This window comes from Erithacus rubecula (assembly GCF_903797595.1).
Source record: "Erithacus rubecula genome assembly, chromosome: 2".
NCBI classification, from domain to species: Eukaryota; Metazoa; Chordata; class Aves; order Passeriformes; family Muscicapidae; genus Erithacus; species Erithacus rubecula.
In genome coordinates, this window is record NC_136685.1 from 35,267,357 (window position 1) to 35,290,736 (window position 23,380).

The following is a 23,380-nucleotide window of genomic DNA, read 5'->3' on the forward strand; positions in this document are numbered from 1 at the left end:
AGATTTAGTTTTTAGTTTTGTTATTTTCATACAAGCATAGTTGTGTGCTGTAATGCTTACCATCTGAAAAGTGAGACATAAAGGACACATAACCATTGACACACATCTCATTTCTTCCCTTGAATACAACTGTGCACACAACTTTTACAGTGACAAATTTTGTACAGAGCAATGATCTAACCTGTAGATTGCCCTTCAACTGCTGCTGCTCCTTGTTCAGTGCCACAGCCACCTCTCTCCCTTTTTCTGCAGCTCTTTGTTCCTGAATGTCAGTGTCACTGGCTGACACGATTCGTGTGGCTGACATTATGCCACTACTTTAAAGGAATCAGGCAGAGAACAAAGTTAAAAAACAAAACAACAACCAACCCAAACCCTCTAGCCATCTTAGGCAAAAGAAGTCAGGCTCAAAGAGATATAACCAACCTCACTCCTTCCAGATAAAGAGAAGGTGCTTGCACTACAATAGGCACATGTGGCTCAATCAGCTCATGTGCTTGGAAAATGAGTGCACTTCTGCCTGCCCCAACACAACTGAGTGCTTCAGTTCCCAGACATTAAACGCAGAGGTGGAATGGGGGAGGGGGGGAGGTGTGAAGAAAGAAATAAAATGGTTAAAACAAACACAAACAAAATAAAAACAAACCACCAAAAAATGCAACCCAGCATCAGGCAGGAGATAAAGCCTGAGCTGTGATTCAGCAGACTCAAATGCTCAGAAGTGCAACAGCCTGTGCACTACTGAAAGACAGCAGCAGTCCATTACACGTATGGATTTGCAGCACTTTGTCAGCACTAATGATATTACCTCATTAAAAGAGATAAATGCCTTACTGTACTAGCAAAAGCATCTGCTCCTTCCTTCTTGCCTGCTCTCCATCAGGGCGATCAGCAGCAGTGCAGTGAAAACAAATCAAAATACAACACTAAACTCACTCAGAGCCACTTGCTAAGGTTGCTTTGTGCTGTTTTAATGTTAGTTTTTATGCCATTTTTTTAATGGGGTTATGCTATGCTTCCAACCAGGTACCTCTTCTCTTGACACTAAATCAGCATATCAAAGAAAACAAAGCCCTGTGAACCACATGGCCTGTCAGCTTTCAAAGGACTTCTCAGAAAATAAACTAATGTCTACTTCAAATAATTCACTCACTGTTGAGTTAAATGATGCAACCTCAGTCACAGCAGATGAATTAGGTAAGGGGGTGACAATGACTTCTGTCTGTTAACACCCTCTGACACGCTCAACAGAACAGTTTTCTTCCAACAGATTCCTCTCTACATGCAAAGGTAGCAGTTTACAATAATGAATGTTTTATGCATTATTCCTTTGTGGATAGGGTCTCCCAAGTACACATTATTAAAGTCTATTAAACTCTCTATTTAGCAGAATTACCATTGTGCCTTTGGGGAAATTACTACAATGAAGCTGTACTGGTATTTAAACTCCAGTTGTTTAACAATCTTTTCCTAATCACCAATACAGGTATCAACATTAAACTGCAGACTTCTTCCAGTGCAGCATAAACCTGTCTATGAGCTGCTTATGGAAATTAATTTTTAAAAATTAGTATTTCAACTTGGCATGCTTTTCATAATGAGCCTCAGACAGCTTTTTGCTTTAAAATAATAGGAACTCTTTCCTGATCCTCTTCACCAAACAGAACCTCTACAGTTAAACCTGGTTACAGAACCAATTAACTATTTGCAGCCACACCATTTGTCAGCATACCAGTATCTGCAAGATACCAGCCCATTCAAGGAAAAATTGGCCAACAAGGTCCCATTCTTTACAAATGGCTTTTCTAGGAGAAAAAAAATCTGTCCTGGGTGCAAGGGATAGAGCAATCCCAAAGCTGCTTAAACCCAGTGTATATAAAGCCCAGGTCTCTCCTCTGGTCCAGATACAGCTTGAAGAGTTGAGTATGTAAAGCAACAACAGAGCAGTTACTAACTGTTGTTTGTGCCCCTCAGACCATTTCCCCTTTTCATTCTGCACAATACAGCTATAGCTAGCTACTTTCTAAATGTGCCTCTTTTTGTGGCAATGAGTCAAACTTGGTTCCAAATCTGTAATATGTGTCTGTACCTGCCGTGACAAGAACAAATATTTTTTCCAGTGGGAAGAGTCTCACGTTCTCAGGGGAAGAGGAAGTAAATTTCACCATACTAGAAATGACAGGATTCAGCTTCCTGGGGTGGGGTAGAAGAGACCTAGGTCTCAACCCTTCAGGTTTCCTCCATGACCTTCAATAAATCACTGTGTTCCTGCCTTCGTTTTTCATCAGTACAGAGTGCTCAGGTTCTATGCATGGGGCTGGCAGTCAGGCTCTCTAGCAAAGACAAAAGATGTCTTGTCCTTGCTACTACATTACACAAACAGTTCTACAACTTCAACACCAGTTCAATTTTCAGCCACCTATGGTGAAAGCACCAGCATGGATTTATTGAAAAAACACTGACAACAATCTTACAAAAACAGTGGTCAGGGAAAAAGAATATAAGTAATGGAGCCAAGCAACAGGGCTTGACATTTTATGAAAATTTAGGCCATCATACATGCATGTTTTGATATGCCAGAATTCAAAGTCTATGTCCAAATACAAATAAAAGGAGGAGTAAAGTTATCACTGGAAGCTTGTATGTACACTAAAGATCCTTCTGATGAGTCAAATATTATCTGCTCTTTTTGGCTCTAAGGCAGCCCTGTAAAATGAAGTTGTTTCCACCAGGACCAAAAGTCCTTCAGGGAAAAATCCTTGAGAAAAAAACACAGCAAACAGGTGGGCATATTTTAGCCATACACTAATTTCCCTATAAATCAATGGACAAAAGCTCCTCCTTTCTCCAGTTACAAACCCAGAGCCAAATCACCTTCTCTGTTTTACAGTCTCATTGACATTGCTCAAGTTACACATGCACTAGAGCAGATTTTGTCCTTGGGGCACTGGGACACCAAATCTCCCATAAATAAGGAAGGAAACAATCTGTTCACCTTAACTGAAGTGGGATGAGGAATATCCCTTTCACCTAAAAAAGGAGACATATGTCTAAGAGACAAAAGGAAAATGCCACTAATTTCACTTCTTCAGTTGGCCTCTCCATTAGGAAAGACTCTTGTGTACTTAAAAAGTTTTTCAGGCTTTTAAGGCTATTTTACGAAACTCCAGATCAGAAGCCCTGAAGTATACCAGCTGTTGGTTTAGAGAAGTTGCTGGTGTCTACTTCACTGCCTTCCATCCTGTTTGAAAGGGTTGATCAAGGGTGCACTCTATTGCTGGAATTTGTCAGTCCCTTTTCCTATCACTTACTTCTTCACCTCAACACTGGTTTCACAACCATGGGGTGAGATGCTTCTGCTGAGTTGTACAAAGTCCAGTCATGTTTCAGCTCAGTTTGGTGTTGACTGGCTTCACCCCATCAAGCAGATCATGGTTAGTTTCATAAGCACCAACACTGGCACAAGAGAGAACGGGGCAAGTCCTGGTCAAGGACAATGTGGGAAGATAAAAACAATGAGCAGTCATAACTGGGACTGGAGTAGGCTGCCACAAAACCTCTAGTCCCTGACGTGTACCAGAAGACATTGTACAAAAACACATCAAGTGCACATTGTGGCATTTATCACGGGGACATTGCAGTATGTGTACCCAATGTTCCCATCGTGTTATGGCACTGTGTTGATCACACCAGAGGACAGACCTCACAAAAGCACCTGGCAATACAATGTCATGTTTATTCCGCAGTACTGAGCGTAGACCGTCATTTGTCACTGTGGCACGTGGACCAGCAGCCACCCCAGCCAAGCTGTCACTTTGTCTCTCCTGCCACCTACTGTACTGAAAACCAAAATATGTGTCACCAACTCACGTGCATTTCCACTTGTGTTTGGAAATACTTGCCTTCAATTCTTCTAGAAGTGCCACCGCATGCATACAGGAACTCCCTGCTGTCACCACTCCTCCAGCAATGCTATCCAGTGTTTCCTGCTGAAGGCTAACTGCAGCACTTGGAGCTGTGCTTAACTCACTAATGTTTCAGGTTAAAATTAGCATTAAATACTAAAAATTCTCCAGTGTTTAGCGCACAAAGTCCTCTCTCCCTTTGCCCCATGGAGAATTAATCCCAATAGATTTATTTTAAATGGTGAACACACTATGATACCCCACAAACCTCTGCCCCTTAATTTTCTGTTACGTCCAATGACAACACTCATAGGGGTCAAAACCCAGCAGAAAAGTAACTTCCCATTGAGAGTGTGATTGTCAGCCTGTGGGCAGGGGTGAAACTCCTGCTGCACTTGAGCTGCACAACCAAATGAGTGTCACCCAAGAACAGATCTGCCACATGCAAGAGTCTGTTTCAGACCGTGGTTTACCCTTGTCCTTTTAACCTCTCGCTCTCAAAATGCCATCTGAGCAGGTCTGGCTGTGCCACCCATACTCTCAGCAGTGCAGTGCTACCCATGACGTCCTCCCCATGCGGCCCCGCTGCCTACGACATCGCTGGTTGTAAAAAGGGCTTCACTGATGATTGTGTCCAAAGGTGCATCCCAGGAGAAGAATTCTTCAATCACCACTAGCTGGGCTCTGCCATCCTTCCAGACACCATTAACCACAGTGAGCAGCATGGAGAAGGGCAGCAGCAAGTCTGAGCTGGTACAGACTAGTCCAAGCCCACCACAGGGGTTTCAAACCCATTCACGGTACTATGTGGAAGCCAATTAAATATCAACTCAAAACCAAATAGACAGATACCTCATGTTAATTACTTATGCTATTCTCCCACAATGCCCAAGCTTATTTTTCGGCATTTTATCAAAAATTTTGAAAAAGTATTCAAATAGAAACCAACAGGCTTAGATTAGAAGTAATAGAAGTCTCGTTACTTTCTCGTAAGAAGCTACCCTGCGGATGCTGGTTCATTTTCCCATGTATGGTATTCCCTTTTACCTAATCAACAGCTTGGGGCTCCATGACAGCAGCTATCTTTGATAAAAGGAACATTCTGATGAGAGAGGAAGGCATCCAACACTTGAATGGTCCAGTAAGCAATCAAATGTATTTATTTATGCTGTGACCACAGTAATCAAGAGGTATTAAAACGTAGAACGGAGCATCAGTAAAGTGCATTTTAAATCAGATTTTTCACTGGTTGTAGTAAGGAAATTGTTGACTAGAAGGACTCTTTAGAGTCTTTACAGGCTGCAATTAGTGAAGCAGATACAGAAGATAAATTGCTTCACTCCTGCAAAAGCAAGTCTTACTTTTGCAAGTAATAGTGGGCCTTTCATCTTAGCACTTGGAATTTGATCAAGTGAGAAAAAACATTAATATAATTCCAGTCACTCCTAGATAAACTTCCCTGAAAAATGAGGACATTTCTTCTCCTTAAACAAATCTGACAAGGCTATAACTAAAAATATTTTTGTAACACACAGAGTTCAGTATGAACACAGGAAAACAATTGGCAAGAGCGACTGGAGTGTCTAATCCCAGCTATTTAGCCACCAAAATGCTTCAAGAGCTGTGATACATCCACTTAAATGCCAAATATGGCTCACAAATAGCTATTAAACATGAATGAACTTATCAAGAAGCAACAGTATGTTCCTATTAATTGTACAAAGACTGCAAAGAGGTTAAAAAAAGAGATATTTCTACAGCATCTGATCAGACGTGGCTTTTGATGACACAAATTTAATTTATAACAAAATCAAGGCAAAAAATGAAAGGATCACATTAGCAGTTAGTAATGCTACAGAAGCTATCCTTGAAAAGCTAATGAAATTAACAGAGCCTTAAAACAATTTGGTATTTTTTAACACAGACTTGAAAACCTGCTACTGCAAAGATACTGTCAGAGGGTGCTTGGACATTCTTGCTAGCAACTTTCAGACAACTTTTAAGGTTCCCTAAGGATGCTCCAAGGGAATTCAAGAAGGCAGTTTTATACACAAAGTGCTGTCTAGATTGATGTGTCACTTAACCAACCTGCAAAGTTTAATCTCCAAAAAGAACTTCTACCTCCTCTGTGCTTGACCACATGGAAGGCAAAGAGTTTGTTTGGTCTATGGCCAATGGAGACTTTCTAACAGAAATGGAAATTGGATGATAAGCAGGTAATAAGCTGCCCCCAGAGTTTTCCCTTGCTTTGAGAAGAGTGAAGCCACTGGGAGATTTTCGGAGCAGATTCTACAAACAAGCTGTTAAGAAAAGCCTCTATCCAGAAGGCTCGACAGGAGGAAAAAGGAAGCAGGGAAATCACAGTTAATGGGATTTGGCTGCATCCAGAAAACAGCTAGGTTTCAAATACATTACAAACAGTCCTGTACTTCACTGCTGCACCAATTCATTGCCGTGTGAGAAAAAATTACATAGATTTAAAGCTCCACAGAAACTTATTAATAGATTAATCTATTTAGAATAAATCTCGTCTCTCCCCTGAAATGCCCTCTGGATGAACACATGACAAAAAGGAAATTGCCACCACTACACTATAACTTCTATGATTTTCTGTTGGAGTAAAGCAGGATTTATTTATTTTTAGGTTATTTCCTAAGTCCCATAAATGAATGCTTGCCCCATTCACCTTAGCACTGCAGGGTATTATAATGTTTGCCTAAGTTTTCCAAGGGAGAGAGTCACTATCCTGTTCCATCAAAAGGATAATGTGACATCAAACATAGAGGGTTACCTCTCTCCTAGCGCATCTCTCCTTGGCACAACACAAGAAGGTTGAGCAACCTCAGCAGGAGGTTCTCAGTGCCTCCCTTCCCAAGCCTTGGTGGGGACCTCCTGCTCATCCTCCAACCTAGGATGGAGAGAATTAGTAGTTTAAAGCTACTAATTGGAAGAAAAATTGCCACAGACAATGTTCTCTACCTTTGTAAACTGATGCCAAGCACAGGACATGATTCAACATGTGTGAACTCCATACTCATCCCTCCTCAGATCCCAAAGGAGGCAGCACCACAGTACATGCCAGGGGGAAGAGGCCAGCAGCAGCAGAGAAATTTCTAGTGTAATCATGAGACAGACAGAAGAATGGAAACGATAGGAGAAGTGAGATAAAAGAATTAGGGGGCTGATACCATCAACACACTTTAAGAAGAAGGAGAGGAAGTTGAGCGGCTGTGAAAGAGGGGGAAGGAAGAGTAAGGCTGATTTTCCCGATAGACAGGTCATAAACAGTTCCCGAAACCTGCCCAGTCGGGCTGGTTGTCTGACGTAAAGATGCAAAAAGCAACACATGTGGCATCTTTGAAGCGGAAAAAAGAGACATTGAGGACTGGGGCACTCTGTAGGGGAATGAAAAACCTACAAGTCTTCAAAGTGCCACAAATAGAGACGAAGCTAGAGCTTTTAATCAATAATGAAGGTGAACAGTTACAAAAGGAGTTTTGCAGAATTGTCCACTAAGACAAAAATCTTGAAAACTGGCTCTTCACAAATGCCTTTTCTTTTGGAAATCCCACATCCACTGCTGGGAGATTAGCTTTACAAAGTGAGAATTTAACTGGAATTGCAGCTCTGGGCAACAACAGGAAATGTTGCTCGCAGCAACAGAAAATGTAGGATGATTAGGTTTTTGGGGAAAAAAGAAAAGAAAGTTACAGTAACTATGCAAACAGAATAAATAACAATGCTGTCCTTCTCCAGGACCTTTCCAAGGATCTCAGAGCAATCCACAGCCATTCCCCATTAAGGGCTGCTGTGCTACAGTCACAGCTTATTGCACCATCTAGTCCCAAGCCTGCTGTACCCCTCATCTTTATAGCTCTATCCCTCTGCTGATCCCCACACCAGACATCAGCTGATGTCAGGGACCCCATGGGGAATTTGTGCCCTACAGGACCCCAGCTGGGACTTGGGGTGTTGCCAAGTGCTCCTTGTACACAAGCAAGGAGCGGCCTCATCAAGAGACAGACAAGACAAAAGGTTTCCAGCAAGTGGGAAAACTCTGAGTGCAGAGGGAAGGCTCTCCCCACGCTGAACGTGCTGTGCTCAGCGGCGCAGCCCAGCAGAGCCAGCGGGCTGGGAAAGCCAGCCACCGTTCAGACAAAAGTGTAAAAAAGCAGCAGGAGAAAAAGGGAAAGACAAGGTCAAGTCAGAGGGGGGCAAGCTCCAGACAAACCCTCCCCTCCCCAGAAGAAAGCACCTCAACAGATACTACTGTAGAGTCAGCAATGCAGAAGATACTACTCAGCAGGGGAACGTGTCATGCTAAAGTACAAACCCTTGTTTACACGTTCCCCCAAGTTCCTTAACTGTTGCTGAGAATTTCAGGAAATACTTTCCATTGAACTTGTTTTATTGCATATTTCCCACCAATTTCCAGTTCCAGTTTCTACTTCTATTCTTAATTTTTGATCACCGCTTGGACAAAACAGTAACATTCAGATACTGCCTTGCTAAGAAAACTGGAGTAACTGGGAGTCATATTAACAATACTTAAATACAGTCTATTTAAAGGTTTGAATGCATCTTGTTAGAACACTGCATAAATTAACCCAACCTAATTCTCTAGGATGTAACAAGATCTGAAAAGCTCCAAGTTTCATGTTCTCTCTTACCACCCACTTAAAAAACCAAAACCCAACATGCTGGGGTTAGCTTAGGTTGCAAACGAAAACAAAATTCACATTCAACTGAATAAAAGCAATTTACTCCTTGATGCAATGAAGATGATGCCACAACCATCTCAAAACCAATGCAAGAAGAGGTTCTCTCCCGCCCCCTCCATGCATATCCCCCTTCCTTTTCGCTGTTAGTGTTGCCCCCCAGCCTGTCTGCTCGGGATTCCTGACCGCTTGCTCCATCCCTCCCCCTGTCCAAAACCATCCTTGGACGGAGCAAAGCGTGCCCTGGGCTCCCAGTCTCCACCGCACCGCTTGCACTGGCGGCCAGACAAAGCAAACTCCAGTTGCATCACGGAGCAAACTCATTTTCCAGCAACCTCCCAGCCCGGAGTTTACCGCTACTGTAATCCGGTGCTGTCAACAACGCCGCCTTTGTTGTGCGCCCGTGTGCGCCGCTCGCTTGCCAGTTGGGTTGTTGCTTTGGGTTTGTTATTGTTTTTGTTTTTTTTATTATTTATTTTAAGGAGAATTTTTGCTTTAAATGAGTAATCTGTTTTCGAGAGGTTTCTCCTCCGTGCTGGCTCCACCCTGTACTGTAAACGAGACATTACCTTATACAAGAATGAATCTGCTGCATTCCTCTGTCTAGCTGCCTCGCAGCACATTTCCTACGCTCACAGCAGCCCCGGCAGTGCACGCTCTCCCACCCCTTCCCCCCCACCTTTTTCTCTTTTTTCTTTCCCTCTTTTTTTTTTTTTTTCCTTTTCACTGCCTCGCTGTGTTTTTGTGTAAATGATCTCACATGACTCAACAAATCCATCTGCCTGGAGCAGGCCAAGTTTGGAGCCTTCCCAGGAGGGAGGAGAAGAATTGCTTTGTGGAAAGGACCTGGAGCTTTGCCCTTTCTCTGGCTCAAATTACCCGCCTGTCAGGCCTGACGGATTTGGCTAAAAATAAAAGGAAGCGGGCCGTGAAAAGGAGATGAATGAGCTCAGCAGTTCCTTAGATAACATGGGGTCTGGTGTCGCACAAAGATCCCAGAGCAGGAACTTCGGATGCCGGACATGAAGTGTGGTGCTGCAACCACAGTGAACTTGGCTGCTTGAGGACCAAAAAAAAAAAACAAAAAGGCACAAAAAAAGGCAAAACCAACCACACACTGTTGGAAATAAATGGATTAAAGACACCCGGAGCAGGAAAACTGCCTGCTGCAGATTTGGGTTTGCAAATGGGGAGATTTGTGGGGTTTCCAGAGGGAAAGGGGGCGTGGGGGGGTGTGGCAGGGGGCTGTACGTGATGTCAGCCTCCCGCCCTGACCAGGGATCCTCTGCATCCTTCCTGCAAATGCCTGCCCAGCGCCCGCAGCGGGTATTAAGCACTTAGTTTGGCAATGTAATGACACACTGCAACAATCTGTAATGTGAGGCAGTCAGCAAAGCCCTGGCTCGAAAAGCTCTTTCTCCTAACCATTAACCATATGTTTGGCTCCGCCGCCGCCCAAGCGAGCGGGTGTTCCAGCGCACCATCTGGTTTCTATCCACACAAGCAACTGCAAAGCACAGAGTATTTCCCTCTGGAGCTGTGTCTTCCTCCCTGGCCCCCGATCCCCACACAGATCCCCACTCCTCTGCTCCCCATCTTCTCCTTGCCCTTTCCAGCAGCAGCTTCACCTCCCTGTCCCACTGATGACTCGAAGCAGAAGAGGCCATGAGCATCTCACCAAAGGTGCATGAGAAAAGCGGGGATGTTGTGCTGTGCTGCCCCCCACGAGCTCACACCCCTACACTCGTGTGTATACACACACAGAGGGACTGCATCCCTCATCACCAATGTCTGGGGTATCACATTCAAAAATGAGTGTGTTCTTGAGGGGTCCAGGAGCCACTGCAGTGTCCATCACATCTCGCTCGCGCACACATGCGCACAGGGAGCGCTCAGTTTGGATTACATCAACTCTGAGCCGGCACTGCAAAAGGACTTCAGGAATGTACCTAACAACAGGAGGACCAACAGCAGTTTTATCTCCTGCTCTCAAGCAGGGCTTTCTATGAATCAGGTGTTGGCCCCTCATCCCACCAAATTAAAAACACTCTGGGACGAAAAAAAAGAAGAAAAAAGGAAAAAGAGAAATGGAATGAGAGTGCACTAAAGAAAAAGGAATGAAAATATTTACTCTTCCTGTGATAACTAAACAAGCTCTTTCTGAAACGATAAAAAAAGCTTTCAAGTGTTATATTTTAGAAGGCCTTGTACCATATGTTTGCTTTACGATTTTATGAATTCTAACTACTATTTATGTTCTTAAAGCACTTCCATCATTACGTTTGTTTCTGAAGTACCTATGGGACATCAGCAATAATTTTCCCCTCAGGCTGGCCAATTTAAGATTAATCATGACCTATTGCAAGTAAGTATTCAGGGATGCAAGCAATAGGATATTCAGCAAATCCAACACTTGCTCCTTTAAAGTAAGTTTATACTCTGCAATGAGTCACTCATACAGTGTTTATCCAAGTTACCAGTGCTACAAGGGAAAAAAAGCCCATTACATTTGCAAATACATACAAACCACAGCTGTAAGCACCCAACTGCTTACACCAGGACTTATTTCTATGACTGGATATTGATTTTTTTAATAATGTGTCATTATACCAATGTTGATACAGCAACTAGCTTCCTGGAGTATGCAATTTAATACTAAAAAGAAGCTGGCTTTAGGAAATATCAAATCCACACCCATTCATATCCTTTTAAAATGTCCTTCTTGGTCATGACTATAGCAATGCAAACCCACAACTGTTTTTTTCCTCACTTTGCCCCTAAAGAAGAAAATGCACTTGCCAATTAGAAACAGCTCAGTCTAAGCCAATGAGCTTTGTTGATTGCAATAAAATACTGCAGAATCTCTTCAACTGTTGCTATAAATGAAGAATCTACATTGGAAAAGATGATGCATATTTTTCAAACTTCCTCCATATGATAAATCAGTGAACAAAAAAGCACACCGTAGGCCCTTATCCCAGAATCAAACAGGCGTGGGGAAAACCATATGCTTGTGAAAAGCCTGATGACTTCACTAGGATTGCCTAAGAAGATTGAGAATAGGATCTGCTCCCAATTACAAACATGGAGTGCAATTAGCACTGTAAACTCCCCCTGCCTTCATTCTGCACTCCCCTTCAGTGAGGGAAACAATTAAAATGATTAAAACCATAAGAGATGCATTTTAGCGAGGAATTTACTTTTCCTACAAAACAGGATCTAAATATGTTAAACTGCATTACTTTATACGCTGCAAACATTAGTAGTATGCTTAAACATCACACTTCAGGTTTCCTACAACGATGCAATGAGAAATTGTCTTCATTCACACATACAAAAAAAACCAGCAGTAGTTCTCTAAAGCAGTAATGATCTAGGTCTGGGTCTTTCAGCAGATAATGATCTGCTCTAATCCAGAAATCCCTTTAAAAGGGGAATTCAAGGGAAATATTTGTAGATTCAGGGTTCTGCAGTCTGAAGGGATTGCTAATCATTTGACCTTCTTCCATGAAACAGGCATGGAGCTTCCCCGCCTACATCGACACAGCTGTAAGAGGTCGAAGGAGAGAATCTCCTAGGGTTAAAAACAAACCCATTAAAAACCCCCAACAAAACAAAAAAACCCAGTCTCAGATACAATGGCCTGATATAAAGAAAGAAGCTACTGCAGCCCCAGCATCACTCCCCAGCACTGTGGGAACACCCACACCCTCTCATCTGGTCTGAATGAATTAACAGCCAGCTACTGGGTCTTGTTATACCTTGTCCCCTTCCTCTACTCCTCAGCCCCTGATAAAGGGCCACTGGCAGCCTGAAACCCAGCCAGTTTTTACAAAGCATAATAAAAAGTGGTGGCACATTATTACCTGAATCCACTGAGTCCTCCTGCCAACAGCGATGTTTATGCAATCACATTTTTCTGTTTTTAAAAACTTCTCTCTTGCCTCATTGCTCTGTGTGAAAAACAACACAAAAGAGAAAATTGATTAACTGCAAGCAATTATTTATTATTTGCATTACAGCAGTTTTGCAGTAGATATTCAGATCTTTCGTTTTCTGCCTCATCTCATAAAAACATTAATCAAGAAAAAGTCCTTTCCCCCAAATCACTCATTGATCAAATAGAAGCAACAGATACCCCCCACTCCCAACCCCAGTTTGGAGAGGCAGATGAGATACCACAGTGCATCACTTATAGAGCTACACAGCAGAACACTGCTCTCCTATGCTCAGATCCCCTGCCCTCTTCCCAGGCCATCCTGCCTGGCAGCACTGGGACCAATGCCAAGCAGACAGTGCCACCAAAAGCAGAAATATAGAGGGAGAGAGAGCTAATTAAATTTCTTTCAGTATCAACAGCAAATACATGCCACTAATGACCACAGCAGTTATGTAAAAATAATACTTGCAAAATTGCATCGACGGTAGATTACTTAATCATAAAGTTTCCCCATACTCTGTACCTACAACATTATTTAAGTAGTGACTCCACTTAAAATTCTCAAAAGGGTCTTTTAGTGTGTGTGTTTACTCCTCACTTCCCATATTAGAAGCTTTAAGCTTCAGTGTCAAATTCTCCTGCTAATACACTTCATAGAAAACATTCCCACATTTAAATAAGTAAGAAAAAAAGCCTGTATGGTATAAATCCATCTGAAGACACAACCTCAACCCCCCACTCCCAAGCCCTCTGAATGGACACAAGACACATGATAAGTAAAGGAAACTGGATTTTCAGTACTGGCAATGCCATTAGTGTCAGTATTTAATTGCTTTCTCTGAAAGCAAACAAAACAAACCCCTTCACTTAAAGAGAAGCAACTCAACCATGTGCTTATGATCCCCTGCCTTCACTAGGGCATACACAATTGAATCCAGTCACACAGCACAGGGTGGAGGATATGGCTGTGGTACCTTTCCTGCATTTCAGGGCTCAGGCACTTGGCATACTTTGTTCATGGTTGACAAGGATGACTGAGAGAAAGTTTTGCTGCAAGATTTCGGTCACAGCAGTTTGAGACATTCACAAAAAAAGTGGCTGGAAAGACCAAGTTCTGGCAATCTCTGGTGCAGAGTTTAAACCTGGGTTTAGCCCAGTGCCACAGGATGCAATGAACACAGTCTAGTCCAGGGCACAGTAGAATAGAGGTGACCTTTGCCTCTGGCATCTGCTGCCAACCAGGGTAGGGCCACCTCCCAAGCAAGGAGGGTCTGCTGATCTGGGTGACCTCCCTACTGCAGCCTGGAGTCATCTGTACTCAAAACACAGCAGCCAAGATCTGCACCAGGGAATGTCAGGGAAAAACATGTCAAAACAAGAAATTTCACTTAATGGGGACAGAAAATTGGAGGGTAGGATGAGAAGAGAGTGAGAATTGGGATTAGGCATGGAGGGCTGCTTGGTGGCTGTGCAGCTGCAGCACTGCTGAAGAATCGTATCCAAGACTCTATGCCAGTGGACAATCCCATTTGTTTGCTTCCTGCAGACTTTGGTGCACCTCAGGTATGCTGAAGAGAGAATGCTGATGAGTTCAAGCTCTCAGCCCCAAAGAGGGAGGGAAATGTGGCAGGTGAGCTGCCTGCTGCAGCTGCCTTCACTCTTGGCACATGGGACGTACCTGAACTGTGCATCAGGGCTTCAGGGTAAGAGCACATGACAACTCTAACAGCTGCTGGCAGAAGGATGGCAGCCACCCTGACACTCCCTGCCACCCTCTCCAAGGCAGACGAGCTGTGCCTTGGAGAGCTGCCATGCAGCTCCAGTGAAGCACTACACCAGTCATTTAAACTCAGTATCCCTCAAGCAGCCATTAACTGTGAATTCCTAACCAACCTGAAAACCTGGCTTCTCTCAACTAAAAGTAATGAACAGTCACAGCAGAAGGGAACTGTATTTCCAGTACATGAACACTGTGGAGTATGGAGATGTCTCAGCAGCAAGGCTGTAAAATCCTTTGGATCCTGTGTCCTCTTGTTTTAAGTCTCTTCCTGTAAAGAAAAGTGGGACTTCCCTAATAATTTGTCAAATCCTGAAGCCTGACACTGGTAAACAGAGTAAGATTGTGAGGAAATGACAAACTTCTTCAGTAGGATTTGAGTACTGTGCTATAAATAAAAATTTGGGCCAAATATGGGACAGCAGGGAAAAAACAAGATGCTGAATAGGGAGTTTGCCCAGGGCTTGCAGCTACAGCTGGCAGCAGGCAGGCGACTTGCAGAAAGAGAAGAGGATGATGACACACTCAAAAACTGTCCATGCATTTACAAAATCTGCACAAATCCATTTTGTATCAGTGTCACTCTGAACTTACAGAATCACAGAATGCTTGAGTTGGAAGGTTGTAATGTATTTGTGTATGAAAATAAGAGTAAATAGCTGAAAGTGCCTTGGATATTTTGCTACCTTAGACATCCATAGCTTATAACAGAGAATAGGTCTACAGTCAACCAAATGAACAACAGAGGAAGACAGACCTTAAAGGTAAATAATTCAGGACCTGAATTCTTTAAGGTAAATAATTCAGGGCTCTAATGAATTCACTGGCTGTAAATAGGGAGTTCCACTGTGAGGAACCCTCCAAACTGCCCTACATCCAATCCTCAGGAGTGCAGAGCAGAAAACTGTCAGCAGAAACACGTCTCAAACATTCCTGGCTACTGCACCAAGACTAACACAAAAGAAGTCTTGGATAGGAAGAGATTGCTTCACAGACTGGTTCCAGTGCTCCATACTGTGACCATGGGCTGCTGAAAAGGACATGCACTTTCAGAAATACCACTTGGACAAACAGTGAGGTGGCTGCAAAGCAAGGAAGCTTTGGGAATAGAAGCATTGGGAAAACCCTTCAAGGGTAGCCAACATAGCAGTTTGGTACAGCAGTGCTAAAACACACACAAGACTATGGGTGAAGCTATAAGCCCTTTGTTAAATATGACAGCCTGTAGATGTAAAGAAACCAGACGACCCCCCGTGTCCTCCTCACTTCACAATCCCTCTTCTCTATCCTCTTTGACTGAGTATCACCAAGTGCTTTTATCCACACCTGGGAATTCCTGTGAATCCATCAAAAAGCATTTCAGCCAACCAAATCCCATCAACAAAACACAGGATAAATCCTCAAATTCTTAAACTACCAGTAAGTGTCAGTCTTCCCAGTCTGCACCCTCTAGTACCAAGCAGCTGTTTTGTAAGCAGCAACTATTTCTGACCAAGGAAAGAAACTGTACCAAAGTCAAGATGCAGCAAATTGTCAGTTATACAATGTTGTTGCTGCAAAAAAACCCCAAACAAACCTACCAGGATTTTTATGCTGTCTCATACTCTAAAAGTAGTATTTAAAACCACCCTAAAGTTGCCTCACACCCTCTTACGAGACCTACATAAACCAGACCGTGGAATAAAATCTGCCTTTTGCCGCCAGACAAGGGCACGTCAGCAGCAATAGCCAAGGTGCTGCAAGGGTGCTGACGAGCCTGGAAATACTGTATGGGAACATGCCCGAGGATCAGCAGTCAAAAACACAACTGCTGTTCCCACTCCGTGCCCTGGAGAGATAGAGATCTCATCGCCAGCAGAGATCTGGGTCACCACAAGGAAGCTGGAGTCATCCCAGCACCATCATCTTTTAGGTAATGCTCCCGAAAGAGGAAACAAGTATGTGGCAAGATTTCATCTGACAAGATGCTGCTGTAAACAAAAACAGTAACTGGGGGTTTCCTTGCTCCTTGGTGATATCATCCAAATGAAAAAAAAAACTAATGAATTTTGCCTTATGTCTTGTATCCAAAGTGCTTTGTAGAATGCGTGTGCTGCAAACGCAATGTTCGGACTGCAGTTTCCCAAGAGCTGGCAAATGCACCTTGATTGTCAAAGTCTACCTCCTAAACACCAGGCTGAAAAGTATTTGTTTGCCTATCTTGTACTTCAAAACTGAAAACCCAAACCTGGGGAAGGAAAACACTAGAAAGACATCACTAGAACGACAATGTTTAAATTGAAGTATCAATTTTAAACATATGATGTTTGTGAAAAACAAACGTGCTGAGTCTCCATGCAATCAAGTAGCTGACACTTATCGAGGTGCAGGACTGAAAACCAGATCAGCTTTCCAACCCCTGCTAAACAAAACTTTTGCAACCTTCCCGTATGCCATTTCCTTGTTTATGTCTCATGATACTGAAGTTCAACTTTTGGAGAAACATGAATGGCAAACCTAGAAAGTGAAATGTGATATTATTTACAGAATAGGAGAGTGCGCCGTTCACAAGAATTTGTAGGCGCACACATCCCAACCCTGTTCCTCAGCTCAACACCCACTCCTGAAATCCTGTACCAACCAGATTAGCCCATGTACACATGCCTGCACTTTTGGAGAAACAATAGTCTCTTTCAGTCCATACAATCTTCTGAAGAACCAGGCAAAAACGTCATGGGAGAAGTTAGGAAATATCTGCAGAAAACAGCACACAAGATGAAAGGCAGAACAAGCCTTTTAACTTGCACAAAGTACATAACATGGAGGATAAAGCACAGAACTTAGTTACCTAGCCCCTCTTCCAAAGGGCTACTTTCTTCCTCCCAGGATGGAAAAGGGGATTGCTGAAACAACTTTAAAAAAAAAAAAAACCACAAAAAACAACCACTGGCATAGTGAAACAGCTCCCTTACATACAGACCACTGCAAGCAAGATTCAGCTCCAGGAGCTGTGGCAGACCTGGGAGAAAATACACGCTGCCCTTAAGTGCCAGGATCTCCAGCAGACAGCAGGATCCTGGCTGGCATGATGAGCCCCCTGTCCCCAGCACACAGCACTCCTTCCTCCATTCCCCTCCCAAACACTGCTGCTACAGAAGGCACAGAACTACTTTTTAATTAATCCAGCACTAAGTCTGAGCTGCCTCAGGGTTAAGCTAAACATTTTCTGTCTTTAACCACTACAGCAGAACCAACTACAGGGAAAAACACTTCACCATAAGGCTAGGGAATTGAGGACAGAAAAGAAGCTGCAACAGAGTCACCCCTGACCTCTCAAAATTTCGCCTCCAGAGAACGCAAAAATAAGAAACAGAATTTTTAATCAGCTGGGAAATGGGGCAGGGAGACACTCTTGGTAAAATTATTGTTGTGAATATCACATAAAGTCCTTATGGAGTTTTACCATCCACCTTCTGTTCCAAACTGCAGGCCTCCAAATAACCTATCAGGAAAAATCCAACTACCCACACTTTCAGGAAAGTACTAAGCACTGAGAGACATTTAAAAGGCATGCAGTTCTACAAATCCTTGTTTCTCCTCTCACAAGGAGCTGTAACTCCTGCAGGAAACACATGCTCCCGTAACAAAGCAGGTATTCTCTGCATGTACTCACGCTGCTTATTATGTTTTTAATCATCTGGTAGGCATCTTCCTAGGCATGCTTATGTTAGAGGAAATACTAGCATTAGGTCTGCAAAAGAACACTGACTACCTGATCTGCATGAACACCATGAAGGTTAATAGTGGAAATTGTTGGCTGAACTCTGCCTCTGCCTTGTGCTGAGCAGTCCATACAACCACTGGCATTTTACTACACATGTGATTCCCCCCTCAACTCATGCTCACTCTCAGCAGGATTTTACTACACAGATCATCAGTATTCTTCAGACTGTAGGAGCAAGTCAAAGCATATTCTGATATGTCTGCACAGAGACCATATGAAAACGTGAAAGTTGATCACAGAATAATATAAGTTGCTTTTTCATTTCACAGCTCCAAGAGTCAGAAAGAGTTAGTAGAACCCTGATATATACCAGATGTTTTGAAGTAAGGTGGAAGAGCTGGTGTCATGAAAGCTTCCTGATAGCTACCAACTGGCCTTGCTACAGTAAGCAGGCTTGTTCTGCCTGTGGAAGATTACAAACCTAATGGAATGGGAGTATTCACAGCCTTCATGCACATGTATAACCCTACTCTCTTTTCCTGAAAACAAATTTGACAAGTCCATCACTATGATGTGAAAAAGCCTCAAAACTCAATTATTTTGTTACATATGAAAAAAAAGTTGGGGCTGGACCATATCCATGGTTTTGACAAGCACCACACTTAACACAAGAAATTGAAAGGGCAATTTTTTTTTTATTTTTCTAGCAAGTCTTGAGTCAGTTTCCTTCATTTTCTTCTGAATTTGTGATTGGATATCAAAAAAAGCAAATAAAAAAGGCTTTCACCTCAGTCACAATCCACACTGCACTGGGTACTCTAAATACATATGAACACTTCACATCCTGAAAATACAAGTTCCACCGTGTTGTTACAAGATTGGAGGTTGTTTTCTTTTTTATTTCAATAAAAGGAAAATTTCATCATTAAAACAAAGAGAAAAGAGGAAGAAGAAAAAATATCAGCCCTGCAGAAAAGCATCATTTCAGAGTAAGAGGAATACACATCCATCATTTAAATTGGCCCCTTGAGTGAAGCCCATTGCAGTCTTTCCACGGACTTGGGATCAAGCCTGGAGAGTTCAAAATACTGACGAGAGTGGACATCAGTGTTTCTTGAGTGCATGGTGTAGGGGTGCATGAAGGCAAAGCTCCCACAACAGCCATAATGCTTCTCAGCATGAGGAACCCCAGGAACTTTGGGTACCACAAAAGCACACACTCTCGAGAGTATTTGACAGTGATACAACTCACTGATGATATTAGGAGATTGATAACATTTTGTATTGGTGATTGTGCAGCGCCTATTTGCACAGCCCATGCTAGTACAAAAAATATCACAGGACATATGTGATGAAAAAAGGAATATCTCGGAGTCAGATAAATACACACCAAGGAGAAGCAACATAAGAGCTGGGATTGTTAAGGAACAAATTCAGTGCAGGTAGCTCAGTCTGAAAGCTGCAGGTTGTGCCCTGGCTAGCACAAACATTGGGCACGGGGCCACCAACCGGTGCTGTGGACTCTTTGCACAACAGAAGGCACCAGCGGTGCCAGCCAGGTGACTGGACACTTTGAGACACAGCAGGAGCCACTGGATCATCAGGAAGACCCTGGACTATCACACACACAGGCTGGAAGCGTAGGAAAGCCCAGGGTTTCCTTTGTTTCTGTGTAACTGCACCATGACTTAACTGCTTTAAACATCCAGATGTCTGGGGAAACCTGGTGCTGGTAAGGAAACCTCACTGGAGTGTGTGTGTGGTGTGTAGGGAGGCATGCAGGGCACTGGTCAGGTCACTGGAGCTGCCTGCTGCAATAGTGCTTCGGCCCCAGCAGTGGAAGGCTCTGGTGGTGGCACTGTGCCTGCCAACAGTGCATCCTGAGTGATCCCACAGGAATGCCTCTCAAGTCTCCCATATCCAACCCAATGCAACTCCTTCACTGAACACCACCTGAATTATTCTTCTACATATTGTTTATGGTAATAAAGACAGGTTTTGGAGATTTACCTAGGGCTTGCAAGGTGACAGGATATTTTTCTCACAACACAGTTGAATATCATCAATATCTGTTGTTTTCTTTTCATGTTCCCTTGTGCACATACACTGGCCCCTTCTTTCAGCCTGGCTTTGCCTGAGGTGTAAGTAGCTCTTCCAGCACTAGATGGAAATCACTGCCTCAGGCTCACACTGAAATCACTCTTTTTCACACAGGACTGTGGAGATAATCCTTTGCCCAATAAATAGCCCACCTTCTTCCTTATTGCTCCAGATGGATATGAATGAATGCATCACACTTTTTCTGAACACCATCTTCTGTTTTTATTAAGTACTTCAGACACTGCCAGCTGCACCTCCTTGCCCTATGAGGCATCAGTTAAGGTTGCTGGGTCTGATTTCCAAGTCCCCTGCTATAAGTCTCTTTGAAGGAAAAAAAGGTTGTATGCTATTAGCCCTATGAGAAAACATGCATTTAGTCCATAACCACGGGCTCCTGAAACACAGCTGTTAAGTGCAAATCTCAGTTTCTGAAATTTTCTTTCTGCTGCCTCATTATCTTTACTACATGCCAGCAGAAACCAGAGTCCCTGCAGGCTGAGGGAGGAAGTCTTTATGCTTCCAGCTGCATGCTAGTCAACCAGATGCAAAATATTGCATCAACCTGATGTTCACTTCAAAGTTTCAAAATTTTCCTCTTACAGCTGGGACTAGGTGCTTGTGGTTTCAGTTACCACTGGGGAAATGGAATCTCACAGCCAACACTTCAGATTACTTCCCAACACTGCCGGGCTGCCCTCAAAAGAAAAACAACCAGAAGATGTCAGACACAAAACAGCTTAAATCAGACACTTAGAAAATGCTCTGTAATACACAAGTTAAGTGCAACTAATAGAAAAAAATACTGAAGCTCCTTGTAAGTCTTCATTTTAATTTTAAGAGTAGGACAGGATCCCTTAAAAGTAGCTCTTGCTGCAAAGTTCTGACCACTAAACCAAAGCCTGCAGGTGCTGACTTCATACCATTGCTGTCTTCTAGCCAGACTGTTCCAGTTATGCAGCCTTCAATATTTTCATCAGAATCTATAGACTGAAACTCCATTTTTTCAGTAGTTGTGCACAGAAAAAAAAAAAATTCAACTTGCCAACAAAGAACAAAAATACCAGATCAACGCACATATAGTCTTAGAATAAAACTCTAATCCCTCACTTGCTAAGAAATCTCTTTCAAAGAAATGTTTATGTTAAAATTTAGAGTTGTGTTCAACATTAATCTTAGGAAATTTTACAATAAAATGTACCAATTTTGAAAGGATTCAACAGTCTTAATGAATTCCTAGAACCCATAGACAGAAATTAAATAGGGGGAACCTACAGTGTTGGCTAGACATATTTCAATATTTGTTACCATAGAAACAAGCCAGTAGATTTAGGGTTTGGAGTTATCCTTGCTATAAAATATTAAACTTCTTACAGTTTTTGCATATGTATATTATGGCAAGAACACTGTCAATCCTGATAGAGCCCAAAGCATCTTAATTATTTAACAGGATTTTAGCTTCCCCCCCCCCCCCCTTTTTCTTAACACAGTATCTTTTAAATTTTTTTCCTTGTTAGACTTATTTTAACACCTTCCAGTAGGAAACACTTCTGGCTGACAGAATAATATACAGGAAATGAAGACATGTTTTTCCTCAATGTTGCAGATAACTGGTAAATAAAAGCAACATACAATCTAATAAACAAGATTCAACAGTAACTATCAAAATTTCACCAGTTGGCACTCGTGATGATTTTACCAGCTAAAAGTACATTAAATGCTATACCCCATTTGAAAGACAGTTCATACTTCAAATTTGGTGGTTTTGTTTTCAATCTTTGCAACGGAGAAATGCTCAAGAACGAAAGTGACTGAGATAACATCTCGATACTTCAACAGTATCAAATACTTCTGGCAGATACCTGAGAAACGAAACAAATGCATTGTCCTTTCATGCTTCAGAGGAGCTTCAACAGCTGCATTCAAGCCACAGCACAACCAGCGAGCAGAAGGAGCAGCAATTCCAACAAAGAGGAATGACAGACACTTCCTCTAGCAGCACTCCTTCAAAAAGTAAGGAGAACATACTCATTTAGACAACTTCAGTGATGGAGGGGACCAGCAGCTCAAGATTCCATCCAGGCAGGAGCACAGCTGGGAGCAGTGGGGAAAGTCAGCACTTGGGCAAGCCCACTGCTCCTGGGACTGGATGTATGCAAGGGATTTGACCCTGATGATTTCACAGCCAAAACTGGCTCCACGTCACAGCCCTCGCTTTTTGTTTGGATTCAAGAAAATCTGTTTACAGAAGGCTCAACACAATGAAAAAATTATAAACTTTGGAGTAAAAGCCATAAACCACACAGTTGTTTCACTACTATATTCCACCACTAAAGTGGACAAGGAAAAACACAAAAAAAAGCAAAGAAAACCAGAACAAAGACAAAAACTGAGCAAAACTGAAACACCCTCTTATTCCAAGAATTAAACAATGCTTTTTATGAATTGTAAAGATAAGCAGTGGAACTGCCATTTCCTAATGCTTCTGAGGTCAGTCTTCTAGCACAGCTTCTCAAATAGCCAATTAAATGTACACACTTTTCACACTCACATGCATACTATCATTTTTAAAGAGCCCTACAGCTCAAGCCTCTGTAAAAAAATAATGGAAACATTTATTCTTGAAGGCCTGCAAGACAACTCTTTCACTAATGGAAAATCTTCAACACTTCAGAAGAGGAAAATTGTAAGATGGCTTAATTTTAAATGAGTAAGAATTTAAATGTCACTTCCTGCATGTGACATCGATTTGAATAACCTTGCATTTTTGTTTTCTTTGGTGTGGTTAACGGTGGAATCTTTGTAGAGTACTTTTCTATGGCATTTGCAGTTGCATGTTTATGTTCAGCAACTCCTTTGCATAATTCTGAACACAAAAAATCAGAAAGTGATTTTTCATCTGTAAAGAAAGAGATCTAAAAAGTAGCATGCTACTAGGACTACAAAGAAGGAAAGGATGGAGAAAAATTATCCCAAAACTCAAGGGGAAAATGCACAACTTCCTTCAACTGACAGCTGCGGTGAGGTACTATGGATTTATTTTATCTGAGCAGTTATGTACACACACTGAAGGCAAAGCAACACTATGTACTCTAAAGGAGTTCACACAAGTCCACAAAGGGCACTACTATCAACCTGCAGTGGAGAAGTGGGAAGTTATTCATATGTCTGAGTAGTAAGTCATGGAATGATAAGAGATGCTGGCAGCACATGTTGCCAAAAATAATGCATTGCATGCAC

General features: G+C 42.6%; 1 protein-coding gene across 3 annotated transcripts in view; it reads right to left on the reverse strand.

Moving 5' to 3' along the window:
* BACH2 (BTB domain and CNC homolog 2) overlaps nucleotides 1–23,380 on the reverse strand; it is a 184,092-nt gene that overhangs the window by 128,231 nt on the left and 32,481 nt on the right. For 2 of the 3 annotated variants that reach the window (XM_079297488.1, XM_079297491.1), the window contains one exon: nucleotides 12,490–12,576. The gene's annotated coding sequence lies outside the window, so the exon portion shown is untranslated. Of the gene's footprint in view, nucleotides 1–6,696; nucleotides 6,814–12,489; nucleotides 12,577–23,380 lie in introns of all 3 variants that reach the window. The other variant, XM_079297489.1, reaches the window with a different exon arrangement.